At 44.2% G+C, this 24,861-nt stretch overlaps 1 pseudogene; it reads left to right on the forward strand.

The window, feature by feature from the left end:
* Positions 1 to 6,846: 6,846 nt before the first annotated feature.
* LOC137526128 (posterior protein-like) lies at positions 6,847 to 9,266 on the forward strand (annotated as a pseudogene).
* Positions 9,267 to 24,861: the final 15,595 nt, after the last annotated feature.

Here is a 24,861-nt window from a genome sequence, read left to right on the forward strand (position 1 = left end):
ATAGGAGTAGACATGTGGCGAACGGTTCCCGAACCGTTCGCCGGCGAACATCTCCAAATCCCTGGGGCTTTTACTACTTCCGGGTCGCACTGACCCGGAGTAGTACGCCTGCGCTGCCTGGCGGAGCGCGTCCTAGATCGCGCTCCTGTTGCCAGGCACTTTCTGTGCGTGTGCGTGACGTCATGAACGATGTCGTTCTTCTCACGGAAATTTAGTTCGGCAGAGAGAAATTACGACATTGGCAATAGAGAGTTACTGGCAGTTAAGATGGCATTTGAGGAATGGAGGCATTGGCTGGAGGGGGCAGAACACACCATTACGGTATATACAGATCGCAAAAATCTGAACCCCAGGCAGGCACGCTGGGCTTTGTTTTTTTCCTGCTTCCGGTTTATCATAACTTATAAAGCTGGGAGCAAGAACATCAAAGCCGATGCATTATTCAGATGCTTTGATCCTATTGAGTCTGTACCTGCCGCTCCTTCTAACATTCTTCCCGAGCATATTGTTATTTCAGCAACCGAGTTATCCGTTGATCTCTCAGAATCATTGGCCCAGTTTCAGGCAGAGGCCCCACCAGGGAAACCCCCGGAACGACTGTTTGTCCCATTACACTTACGAATATCGGTACTTCAGCAACACCATTGCAGGTCATCCAGGTGTGACCAGAGCATTGGAGTTACTCCAATGACATTTCTGGTGGCCCTCTATGAAAGTTGATTCTAAAGAATTTGTGTCAGCGTGCACAGCCTGTGCTAGAAGCAAAGCAACAAGGAATGCCCCTGCTGGTACGTTACAACCGTTACCAATTCCCAGTTCTCCCTGGATGTATATTTCTATGGACTTCATCGTAGATCTCCCTGCATCCCAGGGAAAGACTGTCATCTGGGTTGTGGTGGACAGGTTCAGCAGAATGGCACATTTTATACCGCTGGACAAATTACCGTCCGCCAAAGAACTAGTTGAGTTATTTGTCAAGAATATCTTTCGCTTACATGGTGTTGGATATGATTTCTATCCAGAACATTGGCATAGGACACATGGTGAAACCATCTCAAAATGCTTGCTGTGTTACAGAAACTAGATCAAAGAGACGTTCAGATCACTGCTAGTATTACCCTTGGGAATAGAAACCATCAGAACTGGTCTAGAGATTAAATGGCCAGTGAAACTGGTGTTATCCTATCTCAAAGAATGGGACCCTTGGATGATAAAGCCATAAAAACCGAGGGGACAATGGAAGTTCTCATGGGAACAGTCTTGTTAGCAGATGGACAATACCCCAACAGTTTCTGTATAGAGTTGGGTCGAACGGTTCGCCTGCGAACGGTTCCATGCGAACTTCAGTGGTTCGCGTTCGCGTCCCGCAGGCGAACTTTTGCGGAAGTTCGGTTCGCCCCATAATGCACCCTGAGGGTCAACTTTGACCCTCTACATCACAGTCAGCAGGCCCAGTGTAGCCAATTAGGCTACACTAGCCCCTGGAGCCCCACCCCCCTTATATAAGGCAGGCAGCGGCGGCCATTACGGTCACTCGTGTCATGTGCCTGCATTAGTGAGAGTAGGGCGAGCTGCTGCAGACTGTCTCTCATAGGGAAAGCTTAGTTAGGCTTAGCTTGTTCCTGGCTGCATACCTGTTCTGTGAACCCACCACTGCATACCTGTTCTGTGAACCCACCACTGCATACCTGTACTGTGAACCCACCACTGCATACCTGTTCTGTGAACCCACCACTGCATACCTGTTCAGTGAACCCACCACTGCAGTGCATACCTGTTCAGTGAACCTGCCACTGCATACCTGTTCTGTGAACCCACCACTGCATACCTGTTCTGTGAACCCACCACTGCATACCTGTACTGTGAACCCACCACTGCATACCTGTTCAGTGAACCCACCACTGCATACCTGTTCAGTGAACCTGCCACTGCATACCTGTTCTGTGAACCCACCACTGCATACCTGTTCAGTGAACCCACCACTGCATACCTGTTGTGTTCAGTGAACCCGCCACTGCATACCTGTTCTGTTCAGTGGACCCGCCACTGTATACCTGTTCTGTTCAGTGAACCAGCCACTGCATACCTGTTCTGTTCAGTGAACCCACCACTGTATACCTGTTCTGTTCAGTGGACCCGCTACTGTATAACTGTTCTGTTCAGTGAACCCGCCACTGTATACCTGTTCTGTTCAGTGGACCCGCTACTGTATACCTGTTCTGTTCAGTGACCAAAACCTGCACTCTCGCCATGGTGCGCACCAGTCCAGCACGGCCGTCACTACACAAACAGCTGTTTGCGGTGCATTACACGGTGAGTTTGGTGTGTCAGAGTGAAGCAGTACCTTAATTACACTACCTGATTGATGTATACGCATGCAAGATGTTTTAAAGCGCTTTAGGCCTGTCATTTAGCATTCAATGTGATTTCTGCCCTTAAAACGCTGCTTTGCGTCAAATCCAGATTTTTCCCGGGGACTTTTGGCGTGTATCCCACTCCGCCATGCCCCCCTCCAGGTGTTAGACCCCTTGAAACATCTTTTCCATCACTTTTGTGGCCAGCATAATTTTTTTTTTTCAAAGTTCGCATCCCCATTGAAGTCTATTGCGGTTCGCGAACTTTAACGCGAACCGAACCTTCCGCGGAAGTTCGCGAACCTAAAATCGGAGGTTCGGCCCAACTCTATTTCTGTATGCCTGAGACAATAAAGGGAGGGTCACCTTTCAGATCCAAACACCTGTATGATCAGGGTGCCCCCTGGTGTTGGACAACCAACATCACAGGACCTCATGAGTGAGGTTACAGCGCCACCTAGAGGTCTAAAGAAGACATAACTGGCAAGGACAGGGGGGCGGAATGATACCTGAGCTGGGGTTGGTCATGTGGGTGTGTGTATGTGATGAATGGATTTCTTGGCTATTTAAGACAAACGGACTCTATGGGCCATATGCAATTCACTTTTTCACCTGGGTTTTCTCCTAGGTGATATTTTCAAAACTTGTCATAAAATGACTTTTAAACTATCTGCAAACAAACAAATACTCAAAATAATGTTGACAGTAGTTTTTCATCTACTTTTTGATACTTTTCCCATTGTAAAATGCTAAAAAGTCATTTTAAATCGAAGATGAATATTATCTCCTAGGAGAAAAGTCAGGTGAAAAAGTGAATTGCATATGGGCCAATGAGAGAAAACTCCTATAACATCCCAGGAGAAGCTTCCTTAAGGCTCTAGAGATTCCACCAGCGGGAGCATAGAGAGACATCAGACTCCACCAAGCCTCCATTTTGATGTAAGAAGTAACCAACTTGCTTAAAATATAGTACCTGCACTTTGTGCGCAATTAGTCAGAGTAGATAGGACTAGAGGAGCAAACCGTAACTTGTAACTTTGATTCTACTTTGTTATACTTTAATTTGGAAAAACAATAAATAGCGTTACTGCAACAAAAGACTGTTATTTACGAAAGTAGAACTAGGAAACCAAGTAGCAGATATAGCATTTGGCACCCCAGATAGCGTGTGGAATAGTCAAATCCACATAGAACTCCACAATATCGTAACTGCTACAGAAAACGGAATCGTGGACGGAGCATCCAGTCGCTGCAATCCAGGTTCTCTAGACGGTTGATGAAATCCACCTGACGGTTACTACAGACGCCAGGACTCCTCAAAGAATCCAGGTCCAAGGGCATCGCCTGAGTTTCGCGCTGGTCGTGAAGAAAGAGAGACACCTGAATCGTTACCTGAAGTGCTGTGAAGTATTCCATCGCTGAGCGGACGCGCAAAGCTGGTGAAGTATGCACACTTTCTTATCTATGACTAATATGCATACCGTATTTTTCGGACTATAAGACGCACTTTTTCTCCCCCCAAACTAGGGGGAGAAAGTGAGTGCGTCTTATAGTCCAAATGCTAAAAATTTGGAGTGTTTACAGCGTCTCCCGGCTGCGTATTTAAGAGACGGAGATGAAGAGGATGTAAGTTACGTCTGCGGGGAGCAGATTTAGCTTTTAATGATCTGCCCTCTGCCTGAATCTGGAATGCAGGGTGAAGGTAGAGATTGAGCTGGGCAGCGTGTAGAATGTGAATAATGTGTGCCTTTCCGAGAGTCTGTGAGCTCTGCTTGCGGGGGAGTAAAAGATCTGTTTACATGTTTTAATTGTCTGCCGCTGCCTGCCATAAATCTGACATGCCGGGTGAACGAAGAGATCTGAGCCGCTAATATAGCAGCGCGTGCACGGAGATCTGTGAGCTTTGACTGCCTGTGTACGGGGAGAAGATCCAGCTGCTTTTAATCCCCTGAAAACTGCGTATGTAAAGCTTTCTTGCCGGGTGAAGGGAAATAGTGAGCTGATGAATGTAACAGTGTGTGCATAGCATTCAGCTGCTTGCAAGTTGCTACATATGATTTGCCGATCAGCTCACTTTGTCTGTCACCCGGCATGTAAGCTTTACATACGCAGCTTTCAGGGAATTAAAAGCAGCTGGATCTTCTCCCCGTACACATGCAGACAAAGCTCACAGCCCCTCGGTGCACACACGCTGCTGTTTTAATGGCTCAGCTCTCCCTTCACTCGGCATGGCAGCAGACAGACAATTAAAAGCTCCTGGATCTTCTTCTCACGGACAAACTCACAGCCTCTGCGCTAGGAAGTAGGAACCAGCTGAAACGAGAGCGGATGGAGGGGTGGCCGAGCTCCAAGTCACATGTTGCTGATCTCATCTCCAGCGCTTCTATGACGTCTGTGTGATGACGTCTGGGCATGCAGGAAGTTTGTGTGCGCTGCATGGGAAGGAGGAGGCTGCAGTGTTCCAGACAGCAGATGACATTATGGCATCATTATGATGGAGGAGACTTGTATCCCTGCACAGAGGTCACAGAGCTGTACCAGGTGAGGGTTTGTCTCAGGGATTAGTCTAATTGGTGGTGACAGGGTGGGTTACTGTACTTGGGGGGGGGGGGGGGGGGCAGCAGTGGTTAGTGCAGTTAGTGGGGGACTCATTTTATTATTGGTGACAGGGTGGGTTAGTGTACTTGGGGGGGCAGCAGTGGTTAGTGGGGGACTCGTTTTAGTATTGGCGACAGGGTGGGTTAGTGTACTTGGGGGGCAGCAGTGGTTAGTGTAGTTAGTGGGGGATTAGTTTCATTATTGGTGACAGGATGGGTTAATGTACTTGGGAGATAGATACAGCTCAGGGGAAGCTCCACAAGATGCCCCTGCACCATAGACACACCAGGTTTAGAATTTTTTTTTTCCTGGTTTTTGCCCTCTAAACCTAGGTGCGTCTTATGGTCCGGAGCGTCTTATAGTCCGAAAAATACGGTATATAGTGCTGTATTGCTGTTGTTTTTTGTTGTTGTTTGTTAGTTCTTAATTGTGTTAGTAAGCCTGTATTAGCTATTCAGTGGTTGCCGGCAGAGACAGGATTGATCACCCTGTAGTAACTGAAGTACCCATAGGATCTATAGGAATAAAACCAGACGTTTTTGAGGGAAAGTGAATTAGATAGTTTTCTAGTGTTCATGTGAAGGGGAAGTAGCCTTCTGCCCAATAGGAAACCTCTCTGGCCTGGATCTTAGATCAGTCAGAAATTGGTCTGTGTATGTGGGATACGGTCAGTTAGGAGTAGGTAGAGCATTAAACCGATTTTTGTAATTGGATGCACGATACCTGTGGAACAGACTTGTATGTCTGAATTGAAATAGCTATACGATAGAAGTACACGTGTAACTTGTCATTGATACAGATAGAATTTGTATTGAAACTGGTGTAGTTTGTATTGAAACTAGTGTATTGTGTTGTTGAAACTTGTATAATTTGTATCGGAAATTGTGTAAGTTGTCATTGAAACTTGTTGTCATTGTGCAATCTCACAGATCTCACCAGCACACCACAGGTTAAAGCACACCTTTATTGTGCCAGTATCCACAAATTCCAACAATTGTTTCGGGGCCACGTAGGGTCCCCCTTTATCAAGGCATATGGTTACATCACACATACATGATCATTCCTCTATATATACACCTAATCACCAACCCCACCCGAACAAAAGTGACCTCACAGATGACATCATGGTTATTAGCATAAGTAAACACAATCTGTTTTGGCCCAATGTAAACCATCATAGAGCTGTTTACATTATACACATATATCTAAATGTGCACCACATAACTCTCCCTGTGTACCTACTATCATCAGGTGCGCCCAGATCGCTCCTGGTGTGCCAGGGTCCGAATTGATATATTCAAACTTCCTAAACCTTCCCCCTCTGTCCGTTACCCACTAACAGTCAGCTTCATCCGGCGGAGCACTCCCCGCCGATGCCGCCTGTGGGCGTAGCCTCCGCACATCTCACACTCTAATTGGCTAATACACATGTCAATGCACGATGACGCGTATGCGGCTTCCACGTCGCATGCGTCACGTGCTGGAGACAACACAAGCGTCTTCCGCATTGTGTAGTCATGGAGACGGACGTGCCAGCGTATCCTGACCCCGCCCCTCCATCATTCAAATGTCCACTTAGAGAGACTGAAGCGAGCGTGTCAATAGACCTCAGCCTCGCCCCCATCTCTCTTACTGTTTACAATAAATCGTCATATGTTGTCCCGCACATAATAACCTAAATGTTACCACCAACTAAGCATCAAAGTGGTGCCAGTCGAGTGTGGCACTGCCTATGCCAGCTCACCAAGCACCCCGAGAAACGGATGGTGTGCCTGCCTCACTTTGAAAATATTGTTGTCATTGTGGTGTTAAGTGGTCTAAAATTCTGTTAGTGAGACCATAGGGAAGTACTGTTTTGTTGAAGTTTTATCTCAGTAACTTGGAAATTGTAAACATGGAAGCTGTAACAGATTTTCTTAAGAAATATTCCTCTGCTTCTTATCATTTGTGTATGGATGAGGCTTTGACTCATCAGTTTGGTGATTTAGAAAAGCAGTGTGACATGCAGAATGAAAAATTACAAACTAAAGTGTCTTCTAAAAAAAATAGAAAACAGAGAATGGCCAATCTCATTGATATGTTAATTAAGATGAAAGAGATCGCTTTACAAAAAGAATTGCAATTTTACACTGAAAAAGCTCAGCTAAGAAAGGAGCTTGATAACATTACGCAAGATTGTTTGGCCATGGATATTAAGACTAATGCTTGTGAATGTGAGGAATTGAAAGAGGAAGTTGATAAACTTGGTGAAGAGAATTGTGATTTACAAGAAAGTTTAAATGATTGTGAAACTAGATGTAAACTCAGGGAATTACATATTGCATCTTTGGAAGCAAAAGAGTCACAAAAAGATTGTGTTATTCAAATGCTTACAGAGCAGCTGGCTCAAAAGGAACAATAATGGCCTCGATTCATCATTGTCTTTGAGATAACTTTTTCCAGTTTGTTAAATTACCGAATTCGAAGTTTAGCGATTTCTAGTTGTATTCATCAAGGTTTTTCGGCATTCGATAACAATTCGGTAAACATTCGGTAACGTGTCGATATTTCCATTTTACAGCGGTAATTTAACACAAGGCCATAAGATTCCCATGGAATTGTGGGTAAAAGGCAGTCCTTTGAGCACTACGTAGCAACATTCTGAATAGGGCTTAACACCTGGACCAGGATTCTGGAAGTGGTTGGGACAATCCCACAATTTGATAGGAGCCTTTTCTAAAAAATTATAACGCAGCTAGCAAAATTAGTTAACCCTGGCACTGCCTGTGTTCTATTACAAGATGATTCAAGAGAACTGCAGATGTCGTGTTATAGCAAATAAATCCATTCTCTTACAAATGTATATGGTTGCAGACCTTATTCTTGCCCTTCTGCGCCTTTGAATCACTCTCAGCTGATACATAACCACTTCAAATGGCTCCATCTTCTCTGTCAGCAATGATCTGACAGGAATAACGACAGAGCAGTGAAGGAGATAACTAATCCTAAATGTAACGCTAAACCACGCCCACTTTCATTTTCATGGATTGCACTTTCTTCCGTTTTAGCGAATCGTTACCGAATCGTTAACGAATGTTCGCTAACAGCTGTAGATACCTTTGATGAATCCTGAAATGAAGTTAACAAATTCTGTATTTTACCAAACTGTTGTTAACAAATTTGCTAAGTGTTGATGAATCGAGGCCATTTGTCTACATTTGTTAAAAGCACAAGGTAACAATGCATGCAACCATGGTAGCAGCTCAGATTACAAATCCCTGGGAAAGGAGCAAAGAGGCAGAGAGGAGCATCCGATTTGTACTGCAGACGAATCTCAATCTCCTCCTGAGCTTTCATTGAATCAAAATTCCACACTCTTTACTCCTATCCCAGACAGGATTGATCACCAACACAGAAATGCTCAAGGGCAAGGTCATGCAAATCATAATGTGCACTCCACAACACTCTCTATACAAGATCGCACAAACCTGTGCCAGATATTGGGGAAGTTTGACACTTCAGCCTCACCTGTCAGCCTCTCCAATAAGCTGGAAGCTGTAGTCACTAAATATAATTTGGGAAACAGACGCCTGTGCGCTACTGCGTGCATGGCTCCCTTCACAGCTGCGTGAGAAATTACTGCCTCCTGTGGGGACTCATACTGGTTTGTTGGCAGAACTTAATTCCAATTGGGGAAATGCAGCAGACAGAATGGGAGAGTTACAGAGAGTGATGGAAGGGAGAGATGCTAGAGGAACCAATGCGCTAGAAAATGCCAGATTTAAAAAAGGTGAAGACCCTGTGTTATTTTGCAGTGAGTACTTGTCACTGTACAAATCCACATTAAGTTGCCCAGATATGTCTCCTGACGACGGTAGTTTTCTTTACTCGATGGCTAACAAGTGTACCTTTGTGGATTATCACACAAAGATTGCACTCAGAAATGTTAATTCATACCAGACATTTCTGAACATAATAAAGGACTGGATTCAGGAGACAAATCAGGACAGTAAAGTGCAAAGGAAAATTGCAGAGGTAACTAAGAGTGAAGGAAGAGTCAGATCCACTGGCAAATGTTATAAATGTGGGCATATGGGACATTTCATGAGAGACTGTAAAATGAACAGGAGAGTAGGGGGTAACAGAAGTTTTTCTGACAGTAAAGATCAGAAGAGGCCTGGACCAGACAGGGTGCATCGGGAAAAAGTCCAAACTCCTGATGTTACCCTATATGGTCCACTCCTAAAAGAGCTAGAGAGGGTTAAAAGTAAAATTGCTGAAATTCCAGAGGAATACAAGACCCCACCCCTATCCAATCCTTATGTGAAACTATAGGGATTACAGGCCACACCCTTGTCCCCAGTATGTCAACTTGAGAGGGACAAGGGCAATAGACCACATATCCAGGGAGTGGTAGGGGGCCATCACGCTGATATACTTCTGAATACAGGAGCAGCTGTCAGTTTGACAAATGTGACATTGACAGCTGACCCTAATGGCAAGCCAATTTTTTTAACAGGTTTCGGAGGTCAGGTAGTGCCTGCGTTGCAATCAATGCCAGTGCCCATAAACATAGGAAACATGGACATACAACACAGTATGTACCTGTCTCTTACACATGAGGGCACCATCATTGGATCTGATGTAATGAGAGCACATGGTTTGGTGGTCGATCTCTGTAATTGGATGTTGTGGAGAGGATCCAGGTACAAAGGGAATGTTTGCATGATCACTGACAATTATGGGTTGGCATCAGTGAAACCCAGTGACACTATGGATCCCAGAGCATTGTTAAAAACTAATGATCAAAGGTTAGCTGAAATCTTGTGGCATTAAGTAATCCCAACATGGAATTGCCATTTGCTATACAAGTGTACACATTAAATGTAGCAATCACGGCTGTGTTGCTAGCAAAAGAGGCAGCTTTGATAGGGGTTAAGTGGGCTCCCTATGACATAGAGGGTCAGCAGGCTTGGGAAAAAGAGGATTTTGAAGGCAGGAAAAATTATGCAGACATACCTGAACTACTGCCTGTACTTAAAACCCCTACCCCATGTTTTGCCGAGGAGCAGGATAATGATGAATCCTTAAAACATCTTAAAAGTCCGATTAGACTCAAAGCGGCAGATTCTACTGTTAAGAACTGATACCGCACTTGTTTTTTTTTCTTTTCCAGAACCCAGTGGAGCAAAAATCAACAGAACTGAGGCATCTGGACAATGTACATCAAATTTTTATTTTTCATGGTGCTGATTATGCTGTGTAGTAGTGACACAGTGGAACTTGAGGAGGAATATTCTGGTTATGGAGATATGGAATTACATAATCCAGAAACAATAATGACAAAGCAGATAAAACAATGGATATATTTGCAACTAAAACATGAGGACAACAATAATAGGAGACGAAAATCTAGACTGACAATGGATCGCCGTGTGCCATTGGAAACATACCAATGGGGCAATCAGGACGGAGATCAATATAGGAAGTTTTTTTCATTTGGCAGGTTTAATCCCAATTCCAGAGACGATAGGCTGTCATTTGTACACGGAACTCCTGAGTTAAAAGTTGAATCTCTTCGGTCAGATGTGAATGTTAATATATATATGAACGAAACGGGTTATTGGTTGGGAGGTGAAACAGGAACGCAGGTTCAAGAGCACAATGATATACACTATGGGATTATACATGAACACCTAAAGGAAGGAGAATATGTATTTATGTGTGGTGTATATTGGTATAGAAACCTGCAACCAGCAAACACACCCAAGGAGATTACACTCACATACAGGAATTAGAATCTGGGCGGATTCCAAAGTGTTCCGATGACACAAGAGGGAGGTGATAATTTCATAATAGGGTCAATGTCCAGAGCCTATAAATCATACAGAGAGGCAGTAGGCTATTGGAAATGTGAAACAGCGGACATAGAAGTGGGTGAGATACAAATCCTTGATGGGTCATCGGAGCGCTTAGAAGTCTGCACAGAGAGCAGGACAAATTACTCTGAGGAGTATGGGTCCTTGGAGATAGGACAACCACTCCAAGTAAATCTAAATTCTAAAATAACACTTATCACTGAGGTACAATATGCCATGTCCACCTGGCACTTTAACATAAAGAATTACTATCCGGTATGTGCTAAATACACCCGCAATCAAGTACGCAGTTTATACAACTGGATTACTCCCAAGAGTAATACGGGTAGACATGCAAGCACCAGAAATGGGCGTCTACACTCGAGGAGTAACTGAGAGAAAAGGGATGTACTTGGCACTGTACTTGGAGGAGTTGGTACAGGAATGGTAATCATAAATGAAGCCGATATTGAAATTATAAAGAATAAGTTATCTGCCATAGCGTCAGATAGCAAGCAAGGATTTGTTAAACAGAGAGAGATCAATGATATCCTTGACAACATTCAGCAAAAACACAAACACACAAGTAACACAAACACACAAGTAAATGTTGCTAGAGATTTCATTGAGAACTTCAAGACGCTGGTAGACAAAGTAGTGAGAAGAGGAAGGAATACATCATGGGCATTGGTCTGCACACAAGGACAGACAGAACTGTCAACCAACATCAAATTAGTAATACAGTCTCTGCATGAAGGTGAATGGCCTTTTGAGCTACTTTCCCAAGTTGGTAAACATCTCCCAAAACATATAACTTTTACTAGTCCAAAATGGTGGGCGAGTTCGTGGTTGGGGTGTACTGATCCAGATTCTGAAAAATGCTATGCGACTTCACTTATAATGTATTCAGAGTCGCGCCCGGTTATTATATATGATATTAAGTCCATTGGTATACTAACCGGAGAATCTGTAATCTTACACCCGAGGCTGAACTTCCCACAGGTGATTAGGGAGAAGGGGAAATGGCAACAGGTTGATGTTTCCCTCTGTCTGCAGCAAAACCATGATGTATTGTGTTCTCCAGGTCAGTTCAGGAGGGTAAATAAAAGATGTTGGGAGGATGCTTCCATTTGTGTTTTGGATGGAGAGAAGATTGGCAGGGAAAAGGCACCAGTGTACTATTTAGGACATAAAAGGGTTTGCTTTTTTATCCTAGATACTACTAACGTAACATTAATCCTAGACCAAGGATGCTTTGTGACAGTATCTGTGGCTAGAGACTCTTGGTGTACCCTGAGCAGTGTTTCCGAAATCCAAACTACTAAATGGAACTATAGCATTCCTTCTGTTGCATGGTGGGTCATTGATTTCAAGTATAATAATCCTGTCGATATCCAGATGATGAATTTGGGAATGGGAAAAGAATTACAGGATTGGTTGGAAAAATTGGACAGAGATGAGCATGTGCTGAGGGAATTGCAAGAAGAAGGTGCTAATGCAACTATAATGGTGCACCATGATCAAAATGAACTTAAGAAGGTTGAACGTATGTTGGAAACGGATTCAGAAGGCTACTGGTGGGAATATATCTTTGGTTATTCTAAAAAGGCTAGTACAATACTGAACTACTTGATGCACCCAGTTGTAGTATTACTAATTGTTACCATAACTCTATCAGTAGGACAGATAGGCATGTGTGTTTTTATGAGGTACTTATATAAAAAGATGCAGCTCCCTCCTAGGATGACGGGAACACCACCAGACAGTGCAGTCGCTTCTTTCCAGGCAGAGGCTCTACTGTCTGGGGTAGAACAGGAACTAAAGCAGATCTGTAAGAATTGTCATCGAGAAGGGCACGGTATAGAGAACTGCTTTACTCCTTACCGAAAAACACAGATGCATATATGATGAGTCTAAATATGAAGGGATATAGGAAAGTGACAGATGAATGATGGTATATAAAGGGTAGAGCATAGCTAATATGCCGGTGACACCCTTTTCCAAGTGAGTTGCACCAGTTTAGTTGAATGAAATTGGAGAAATTGTACCAACCAGTATAATGACTTAAAGAGACTCTGTAACAACAAAAAACCTCCCCTGGGGGGTACTCACCTCGGGTGGGGGAAGCCTCCGGATCCTAATGAGGCTTCCCACGCCGTCCTCTGTCCCACGGGGGTCTCGCTGCAGCCCTCCGAACAGCCGGCGACAGAGCCGACTGTAGCTTCAATATTTACCTTTGCTGGCTCCAGCGGGGGCGCTGTGGCGGCTTTCGGCACGGAAATAGACGGAAATACCCGATCTCCGTCGGGTCCGCTCTACTGCGCAGGCGCCGGAAACTTGCGCCTGCGCAGTAGAGCAGACCCGACGGCGATCGGGTATTTCCGCCTACTTCGGAGCCGACAGCCGTCAGAGCGCCTGCGCAGGAGCCAGGAAGGTAAATATTACGTCACCGCTGCACGGAGGGCTGCAGCGAGACCCCTGACGGATGGAGGATGGCGTGGGAAGCCTCATTAGGATCCGGAGGCTTCCCCCACCCAAGGTGAGTACCCCCCAGGGGACGTTTTGTCGTTACAGTTCCTCTTTAATGTTCATAATTGTTGGAATGTAACTTTGTACTTTTGTATTGTAATTTTTCTTGATTGTATTGTACATAATAGTGAATGTATAGTTCGGTGGCTCCTCTAGGTTCAGGTTATTATAATGGTTATAATACATTGGTGGGGTCAGTGAGAATGAATTTGAATGAAAGGTGTGTAAATGGACTACCTTAAGCAAAGGTAAAATTCTTGCCCCTAGGAGGGCGGAAGAGAACCCAGTTATTGCACACTCCCAGACAAGGATGAAGGACTGTGTTTGTGTGCCTTTCAGGCACAAAGCGGCATATGTTGGATATGATTTCTATCCAGAACATTGGCATAGGGCACATGGTGAAACCATCTCAAAATGCTTGTTGTGTTACAGAAACTAGATCAAAGAGACGTTCAGATCACTGCTAGTATTACCCTTGGGAATAGAAACCATCAGAACTGGTCTAGAGATTAAATGGCCAGTGAAACTGGTGTTATCCTATCTCAAAGAATGGGACCCTTGGATGATAAAGCCATAAAACCTGAGGGGACAATGGAAGTTCTCATGGGAACAGTCTTGTTAGCAGATGGACAATACCCCAACAGTTTCTGTATGCCTGAGACAATAAAGGGAGGGTCACCTTTCAGATCCAAACACCTGTATGATCAGGGTGCCCCCTGGTGTTGGACAACCAACATCACAGGACCTCATGAGTGAGGTTACAGCGCCACCTAGAGGTCTAAAGAAGACATAACTGGCAAGGACGGGGGGGCGGAATGATACCTGAGCTGGGGTTGGTCATGTGGGTGTCTGTATGTGATGAATGGATTTCTTGGCTATTTAAGACAAAGGGACTCTATGAGAGAAAACTCCGATACCATCCCAGGAGGAGCTTCCATAAGGCTCTAGAGATTCCACCAGCAGGACCATAGAGAGACATCAGACTCCACCAAGCCTCCATTTTGATGTAAGAAGTAACCAACTTGCTTAAGATATAGTACCTGCACTTTGTGTGCAATTGGTCAGAGTAGATAGGACTAGAGGAGCGAACCGTAACTTGTAACTTTGATTCTACTTTGTTATACTTTAATTTGGAAAAACAATAAATAGCATTACTGCAACAAAAGACTGTTATTTACGAAAGTAGAACTAGGAAACCAAGTAGCAGATATAGCACATGGTATTCCCGAAAATATCGTATCAGATAGAGGGGTACAGTTTGTATCACAATTCTGCTCATATGGGTATGTCTTTGTCCTTCACCTCTGGGTTCCACCCTCAAACTAATGGCCAGACAGAAAGAATTAATCAGTCTCTAGAGCAGTTTCTGAGGTGTTATGTTTCAGAATCCCAGGAGGATTGGGCACAGTTTTTGCCATTTGCGGAATTTGCACAGAATAATTTATTGAATGCTTCATCAAAATTTTCTCCTTTTCAGGTAGTCTTTGGGAGGTCACCCAAATTCTCGTTTGTGCCCTCTGCTTCCTCGTCCTTCCCAGTACTGCAGGACTGGGTGGTCAGGATGCGAGAGATCTGGACCTCGGTCAATCGGAACTTGAAGGAAGCTGTCGCATCCCAGAAGCGACAGGCTGATCGCCATCGCTCTCCCCAGCAGCAGTTCTCTCCTGGGAATCGTGTATGGGTTTCCACAAAAAATATTGGTTTGCGCCAACCCTCGGCCAAACTTGGTCCTAAATTTATTGGTCCCTAAGTTATTTCTGAAAAGATTAATGAAGTAACTTATAAGGTGTCCCTGCCAGCTTCCATGAAAGGGAGCAAGTCTTTTCATGTATCCCTCTTGAAATCTGCCACCAATGCTAATATTGATTCCACTCCCCCCCCCCCTCCCGTGATTATTGATGGCGAACTTGGATTTGAAGTGGAGAGAATTTTAGATTCCAGGAAAATAAGGAATTCCATACAGTATTTAGTACATTGGAAGGGCTACGGCCCAGAGGAAAGATCTTGGATTCCAGCTCATAGACTACATGCAGATGAGTTGATCTCCGAATTTCATAAAACTCACCCAGATAGACCAGTTCTGGCGTGTTTGGAGTCCACGCCTCAGGGGGGGGGGGGTAATGTCAGTAAATCTGCGCTTACCAACTCACTCGCGGTTTCCTCCGCTGGCAGCGCATCTGGGACTTCTGGTGCGGCTGCCCGCATTGTCAGGGATGGTGTCAGCAGCGTTCATGCAGAGATCCGGCCGCATGATTCTCAGACTGCAAATGAGGGTGGACACATGCGCTGTCAGCGACGCCCCTCTTATGCTCTAAGGAAGCATGTCAGCTGATCACCTGTCAGCTGACACGCATGGCTCCACCTCCGGTTCCTGATTGGTCAAGCGGCTTAGGGGCGTGGTTGCCTGCTTACCCGGGCTATTTAAGAGCTGTGCTGGCACTTGCTCACTGTCTGCTCTAGCTAACACTTCGCAGTGAAGGCTTCAGACCTTAGTCAGATCCGTGTGTGCTTTGAACCGGCAGGACCCCGGGGATTTCACACTAGCTTAGGTAATATATATACTGTGTTTGACCTTTACCTGTTTCTCTGACTACTCTTTGCCTTACGATTCTGTACCTCTGCCTATCTGATCCGTTGCCGACCTCTGCCTGAATACTTACCTTGCTATTGCCTACTGATTCTGTACCTCTGCCAATCTGATCTGTTGCCGACCTCGGCCTGTATACTCACATTGTTATTGCCTGCCGATTTTGTACCTTATATGTCAGATCTGTTACCGACCCTGCCTGTTGACCATTCTTTATATCTGTACCAGTGACAGTATCGCCTTCTACTGTCACTGTTTGTAACATTTTTCTTGTTTGTCTGTTTACTAGTGCACTCATACACTAGCAGATCGTTACACTCTAATTTTGCTTATCAGCAAAAAAAAACAACTTTTTTTTAAACACAATATTGTGATAACAGCCCCAAATTCTGATACTGTCTTGAAAAGTAAATCTGGATATATTTCAATTGTAGAGTCTTTAATCCAGATTTTAAGGAAGGAAATAAATAAATACATTAGATAAATAAATAAATAGGTTAGATAAATAAATAAATAGGTTAATAACTAGTTAGTGAATTAATAAAATTAGTAGATAGTCTTAGGGACAAAAATAAAAGAGGACTTCACTCAGATGTTGTTCATATAGGTAAACCAAAAAAAAATAAATGAAATAACAATAATAAAAAAAAATCCAAAAGGAAACATTTTTTTTTAGTTCTTGTGTTGTCTGCGTTCCACTCCTTAGACAGTAAATATACTTTTTTCCCTCTCTCTCTCTAGGATCATCCAAACATCACGGCACAGTCATTTAAGAGGTACCGTATTTTTCGGAATATAAGACGCACTTTTTCTCCCCCAAAACTGGGGGTGAAAAGTCAGTGCGTCTTATATTCCGAATATACAAATATAAGATGAAAATCACAGCCTTACTGTGAATTGACGCGGCATTGCATATCATCCACCACGTGCTCTGCCGCTAATGGTGTCCGCCACGTGTTCTGGCCGGCTTCAGCCAGCTTTGCTGTATGTTCCCCCATGCTTCGGTCGGCTGTGGCAGGCTTTGCTGGGCGCAGTGTCCCCCACATGTTGTCGACTTTGCTGGGCTCCTTGCCTGGCTCTGCGATAGGGAAAAATTGCCCCCGCTTCATTAGAACGGCCCGCTGCGCTGATTTATGCCATTTCCCGTCCTCCTTTGCCTGACTGTGGTCACGGGTTGCCATGGTGATGCAAAGCGCCGGTGACGCAATGCAGAGGTGGCGCCTCCTCCCCTCGCTGCTATCATTCAAGAGGGGAGGAGGCGCCAGCTCTGCTAATCACATCGCGTCACCCGCGCTTTGTATCACCATGGCAACCCGTGACTACAGTCAGGCAAAGGAGGACAGGAAATGCCATAAATCAGCACGGCGGGCAATGTTTTCCTAAGAGCCAGAGCCAGGCAAGGAGCCCAGCAAAGCCAGCAACATGTGGGGGACACTGCGCCCAGCAAAGTCTGCCACAGCCGACCGAAGCATGGGGGAACATACAGTAAAGCCGACCGAAGCCGGCCAGAACACGTGGCGAACACCATTAGCAGCAGAGCATGTGGTGGATGATATGCAATGCCGCGTCAATTCACAGTAAGGCTGCGATTTTCAACTTATATCTGACAATAAATATTTCTTATGTGGCGGGGTAAGGTTTTTACATAGCAGAGCTGGAGGTCACCATGGCAACCTATTGAAGCAGCCCTACACAATGTTTTTATATAGCATGTAGAAGAGTCTACATGCAGGGATCTCTTTTGAAATGCCACCCCTAATCCTCCTATAGGCTGAGAAGGCTCCCCAGGGAGAAGATACTCCCTACTCCCATGTCACACTGTGATAAGACTAGCAGCAGCAGCAGCATCTAGTGAGTGAGAGGTGAGAATATACAATATGCTGCTATTTAGTGCTTATGTAACCCCACAGCAGATCACTACACTGGTATCTAGTCTAAATACACTAAGATGAGGGATATGACAGCACCTGATGAAATATTTTAGGAGTCTTTTTGGTTCAGAATCTTTTTTTTCTTTCTTTCCCTCCTCTAAAACTACGAAAATCTATTAACCCCTCGCACTCTTGCATGCAAATGTTCAAACAAATGAATTCACAGATTCACTCATCCAGGCACAACTGTTATCCCTACAGCTAAGTTAAAAGCCAGGGTTTTAGTTCACAGAAGAATGCATTCTTATGCTTAGTCACCCATACTGCGCAGAAGTACCCAGGTAAACATAGGTGTCCTAACTCTAACCCTGTAACATGCATAGTGCAGACATGCAAACTCATTCATTGCATCAAACCTATCAATGGATTAGGAGCTCAGCACACATCCTGACGTCCTCTCCTGGGACAGATAGTGCATCTTACCAATTATACAAGGGAGCTAACGTAATGTATTCATGCGCACCATGCACATACACCAGCATAAGCTGTGTGTATGCTGACAAACACATACAGGGGAAGGAGGGAGTGCACTGAATTGGACCCTAGCCACAGGGGTCAATAACAAGAAAAAAAATACATATATCCAGGCACATCGCCTCTAGTTAGGACATTATATAAGTTATTAAGGAAAGGGAGGTGCTGAAGGGGGTGTGGCTAGAAAACAGCGAAAATCTATTAACCCCTCGCACTCTCGCATGCAAATGTTCAAACAAATGAATTCACAGATTCACTCATTATGACTGAGCATTTTCCCAGACCAATTTCCCATTTATCCTTGAACTGTGTGTCCACCTCCCAGGAGGAGAAAATCTGGACCCGTAAACCTCTCGGGTATATACCTTCTTTGATGTAAATTTTTAAACTATGGATATTCCACCACAGACTGGTGTATGTTTTATATAATTCCTTATATTTATTACACAGCTCACGGAAAGGTCTGGGAAGAGGCTCTGACCTGCCAATGTCTGTCACCTCACCAAATAGTGCCTCCAATTTATCATTCCAAATAGATTCTAATGTTTGTAACGATAAAGCCATGGTCAAAGTAAATAAATAACCTCGATGGGGTGCTAAATGCCAGAAAGAAGGGGGGAAGGAAGAAGACAGACACCCCCTCACACCAAATGCAGTTCAATAAACAGACGCATGTGCACACCCATATGTAAAGAATGGCGTGCAAGGTACAGGAATAAGAGTAATGTGAACAGGGAGACAAGGCTGTACACAAACTGCACCACCAAAACAATATTCAAAAAAGTACAAATTTTATTGAACATCAAAAGACCATAAAAACACTTAAAAGGGGTTCATATAACCCACTACGTCAAAAACCCATTATAAAGACACATGATAATGCCATGATAAATAATGCTTCACCTCAATATAATAAATGCAGCCTGAAAAAACAATGCACTTTAGCCTGAGGCTCAAAATAAGAGCCCCAAGTAAAGAATGGAGACCCGGGTCATACACTGGAAACAGTAGCTAATAAAGTGTGGGTAAAAAAGAAAAAGAATAGGTGAAAAGATCTATCACCTAACGTGCAGTAAGGCATATGCTCATAGACATGCTGTTAAATAACGTGATACAAACAATCAAATGATGGTGAGCAAATATGCAGCTGGATAACATGTGACTACCAAATGGTATGGCATACTGTACCGACCAGGGATTCCACAAAATAAATGATAATGATCTCAGGTGGAGGGAGGCATGTGAAGCTCCACACGTGGCGTGATCTCTATGATCACTTCATCAGGAGCTGAGGATTATGGGGTATTGAATGCTTATATATCTAAAATTAAATGGCATAATCAGCCGCAGCCTATTGATAATTACCTGTCTGCTGTGGGACGCCCTGGCAAATACTTCCTGTCAATGAGGCGCACACAGCAGCGGATGTGCGTCAACACAGGTCAGAAGTGCCCGGCCAGTGCGAGCTCAGCTAAACTACGGTGGCCGGGTATGTGAGAGCTGTCAGTGCGCATGTGCGAATGCGCTTCACAGTGCGGAAACCCCGCTGGAGCGCATAGTAAAGGGGACTACGGTGGCCCTAAAATAGGATTGATCCGGAGCGAGCGAGCATGCAGACATAGCGCTACCACTGTGTAAACTTACACAGTGGATCGCATAAATTAGGTGCGGTGGCCAAAAAGAAGAAACTAAGTTCAACACAATTAATATATTATCACTGTTAATTAAACATTAATCGAGGTAATGATAAAGAAATTCATATAGAAATACAAATTGGAGACACAGGTAAGGATCTATGACAAAGGCAAAATGAAACATTGATATGTATAGATCATTTAAAGGTATAACTTTGATCGGAAATTTTATCGACAGGTGGCAGGCACGGCCATGGGGGCACGGTGTGCCCCCTCCTATGCCGGTCTGTTTCTTGGGTGGTGGGAGAGGGAAGTGGTTTTTGGTAGTGCCATGGAAGGGTACCAATCCCATATTTTGGGTTGGCATCGATTTATCGATGACATCATCTTTTTTTGGGATGGCCCTAGGGATTTGTGTCAAGAATTTATTGATACACTGAATAACAATTCTCTTAATATCCATCTAACCTCTCACATTTCAGATTCACAGGTCGATTTTTGGATTTGCAACTGACTATGGGTGCTGATAATTGTATACACTCAAATCTTTATCGGAAACCAACAGCAACAAATAGCTTACTGCATTTCCAGAGTTGCCATAAACAGGATCAGAAATTCAATCTCCCTGTAGGCCAGTTCCTGCGCTTGAAAAGGAATTGTTCTGATTTTGAGGATTTCAAACGTCAATCCCGAGACTTAACCAATCGTCTATGTGAACGAGGCTATCCAAAAAAGGTAATAGCCCGGGCATACCAAAGAGCCAGAGATTCAGATAGAGCTGAATTATTACATTCTAAACCCACCCGTAATGACAAGACTATACGCTTTATAACCAATTTTAATAATCAATGGTCATATCTTAGGTTTCTTATGAAAAAACATTGGCCCATATTATTATCTGACAACCACCTGAGTCCTGTCCTTACCACTCACCCGTCCATGAGTTGTAGAAGAGCTAGAAATTTACGAGACACCATATGCAATAGTTTGTATCAAAGATCAACTACACCACTGGGGAGAGGTATCAGAATCAAGGGCAGTCACCCCTGTGGCGATTGCTCTATTTGTCAATATATGCATCCCACCTTGTCTGTCACGGATAGCATGGGAACCATTACATTCCATCTTCATCAGTATAACAACTGCAAAACCCGGGGAGTGATTTATTTATTATCCTGTGACTGCCCAAAACTATATGTGGGACAGACGAGTAATGTATTAAAAAAGGGAATCCAACAACACTTATCTAATATAGCCTTAGCCAGTAGGGACTTACAGAATGGTAAACAATTGACAAGTGTTGCCTCCCATTTTTTATCACACCACCAGGGGAAAACCAATGGACTAAAGGTGGTTGCCCTAGAACGAGTAATGATTGGCCCTAGGGGAGGAGATATCATTAAACGACTCTTACAAAAAGAATTGCGGTGGATATATCAAATGGGTAGTCGTGCACCGGTTGGATTGAATGAGGAGTTCTCCTTTAAGTCATTTCTTGGCTAGTGGGTGAGTATCTTGCGCCCACTATTTATATTACTTATTATTTCCAGCAGGTATAATTACATTACAACACGTGTGTTAAGCTTGGAGGTGTAATCTCCACAGTCAGCATGCAACACATAAGCTGACGTGAAGGAGGTACACACACCAGCGCAAGGAATCAGGATATCCCCAGTTTAGTGGAGGAGAGGACTGACTCCAATAGGAGATTGTGGTGCACAGAGCCGGTGCAGATCCGAACAGCCACAAACAACACTTTCGTAATAACGTCTCAGCGCAAAGTAGCGCTGAGAGCATAAACCAGGACTGAGGAGATCAGGACAGGTAGACAGAATGAACGCTTGCTTAACTAGCCACTACTTAGTGACAGCAAGCGTCCACAATAAAACAGACTGGAATGAGGCAGCCAATGCGTATGCAGCGATGGCGTGCCTCACAAAGACAGGACAGGGTAGTCAGGAAATAGCAGGATCAAGATAGATGAACGTAACACAGATAAATATACAATAAGTATGATTTCCTAGCGTATTACAATTACAGCTATCAATGAAACTATTTGTAACGTCTGACTAACATATGTATATATCGGCAATGAACCGATATATGACATAAGCAGGAACTCTGACTAAGACTGGAGTAATACAGGGAACAGGACTCAGAAGGATTCGCTATCTCTTCGCAGAGATGAACGCAATCCACAAACAGGACCAGGAACAGGATAACTAGCTCAGCGTGCTGGAACGCTGACTAACGGAACACAGGATATAAACAGTTCGTGTACGTATATATCAGCGACACTGATGTATCAACGTAACACGAATACAAGGAAAATAATAAACGTGCAAGTATGCGTATATATTGGCGATGAACCAATATATGACACAAGACAAGCAAAGTAACAACTTCTAGAAATAAGAGCAGAACTAGGAGGACTCGCTGACCCCTTCGCAGAAGTCAGCGCAGTCCACACGGACTAGGAACAAGGTGGGGCACGAGCAGAGTAACAGACAGGATCTGAGACTATGGTAGCCCATGAGGCATTGCAGGAAGCAGTTCTTTATACTGAGGTCATCCAATGGGAGCAGACCTGCAGATTCCCACACAAGTGAATGGTAATTAATCACAGGCTGATAGCAGGAAAAGGCAGACAATGATATGCAGCCTGCAGGAAAGGGATTGCCCCTCCATTGCAGCAGACAATGTTTGTTTACACAAACGCATATTAAACTGTCATTAACTTCAGAGCGACTGCAGATGGAATCAGCAACTAGTTTAAGTGCAAACCAAACTATGCAAGCAAATGCATGTAATGACATTAGAACTGCTTGGTTTGCAATACCACTGCAGTCAGCAGTAAACGCTGCAGAAGCGATCATAACAGTACCCCCTCCCTTAAACGCGGCCTCTGGACGCCTATGAAAACTGACATATTTCTCCTGAACCACCCAAACCAAAAAATCAGAAGTGGGAAATCCAGCAAACTGATCTGACTGAAAATTCATGAAGGTCGGATCAGCCCGACAAAACCAAATTCCCGAATCAGTCTCACCAAAACTAGACCAATTGGAACCAGAACCTACCGAACCATGCCCGTCAGCACTACAAGCCTCAGTGTGACACCCATCAGAACCACGACTTCCAGAAAACAACCCCAAGAAACTCTCTGCGCGATACCCACCGCCTTCCAAGGACTGTCCAAAAACGCCAAAGCCTTTGCAATGCCCACCGGAACTGTCCTTACCAACACAAAACCCACTGTTGAACCAGTCCAAGGTACCAGGACAAGTTTCCTCAGAGATCTCCCAGAACACTTGGAAGCTCCAAAGAGATCCCCACAGGTCAGAACGCCCCTTAGGCTCACATGGAGAACTATCAAGAACCCCTATGGAACCCAGGGCAACTCCAGAGTCAGGGTCACAAGGACTGTAACAGCCCTTGGCTTCAGTAATTATGCAGAGAGTCTCTAGACTGGTGCTTTAAGTTTATTTTTTAATGCTTTCCATACAGTAGTTGAGCACCGTGAAAACTGCAAACAAAACATACATGAAACAGTTATCAATACAGAGCTAACAATCACCAAGATGCAATAAGTATGTGAACAGTTATTAACTGCAATGTACTTTGCTCCGCTTAACCAAGGGATATCAAACTTTAAGAGGTATTATGTCTGTTTCTTCATGAAGGCTCTGCTGCTTGGTCAGAATGCCCTGGAACACATACACACACTGAGCTGGGATGAACTTCCTGTGTCCCAGATTGCAGTTCTCTGAAAGGGGGTTGGGCTGCACACACACCCACACTGTTACATAACTAAACTGTGTGCAGAGCAAAGCTGTGGACATTTACACTCCCACCAATCATGTTATTGTGAGTTCACCATAAACAAACATGATTTCAATGTATTGCAATAAGTGACCACACAAAGTTCAGTTATTGTAGGTTACTTGCTCTCTAGAAGAAGTACTAGTTTTTGAATGGGTCGTTCAATAATTGAAGGTTTTGATCTATGATCTTGCTTCACTGTTGACTTTCGATCACCTACTTGCACCTTGACACGACGGACTAACCCATCGCTTTCTTCAACAGCTTCAACCACTCGTCCCAGTGGCCACTGATTTCTAAGCAAATTGTCCTCTTTGATGATTACTATATCATTCAACTTGAGGTTACGCTGGGGTGTGTGCCACTTTTGGCGTAAGGAGAGGTTCGCAAGGTATTCTTTTCTCCAGCGACTCCAGAACTGTTCAATTAAGTATTGGACTCGACGCCACCTTTTTGTGGCATACAAGTCTTCTCTCACAAATTTTCCAGGAGGTGGAAGAGCAGCTTCAGATTTCATTAAGATAAGGTGGTTTGGTGTCAATGGTTCAGGTGACTTAGGGTCATTGATTCCATCTACAGTTAATGGGTGACTGTTAACAATAGCCATTGCTTCATAGAAAAGTGTTCGTAAAGAGTTATCATCAAGTCTGCCTGGACATTGAGCAAGTGTAGCATTCAGCACACCTCGAACAGTTCGAATTTGGCGTTCCCAGACGCCACCTGCATGGCTAGCTGAAGGAGCATTGAAGATAAATTCACACTGCCTTTCAGTTAGGAAATGTTCAAGTGCATTGGTATCACACTGTTTAAGTGCCACTCGGAGCTCATTCTTGGCTCCCACAAAATTAGAACCTTGATCACAGTGAAGTTGACGAACAGCTCCTCTTAGACTGATGAAGCACCTTAAGGCATTGATAAATGCATCTGTTGACAGATCTTCAAGCATTTCTATGTGAATTGCCCGGGAAGAGAAGCATGTAAAGATAAGCCCATATCTTTTGTATTCCTTGCGTGCTCTTTTGATTAGAAAAGGACCGAAACAGTCCATGCCACAATACATGAAAGGAGCTGAGACTTCTACACGTTCTTTAGGAA

The sequence above is a fragment of the Hyperolius riggenbachi genome, chromosome 7 (assembly GCF_040937935.1).
Source record: "Hyperolius riggenbachi isolate aHypRig1 chromosome 7, aHypRig1.pri, whole genome shotgun sequence".
Classification (NCBI taxonomy): Eukaryota; Metazoa; Chordata; class Amphibia; order Anura; family Hyperoliidae; genus Hyperolius; species Hyperolius riggenbachi.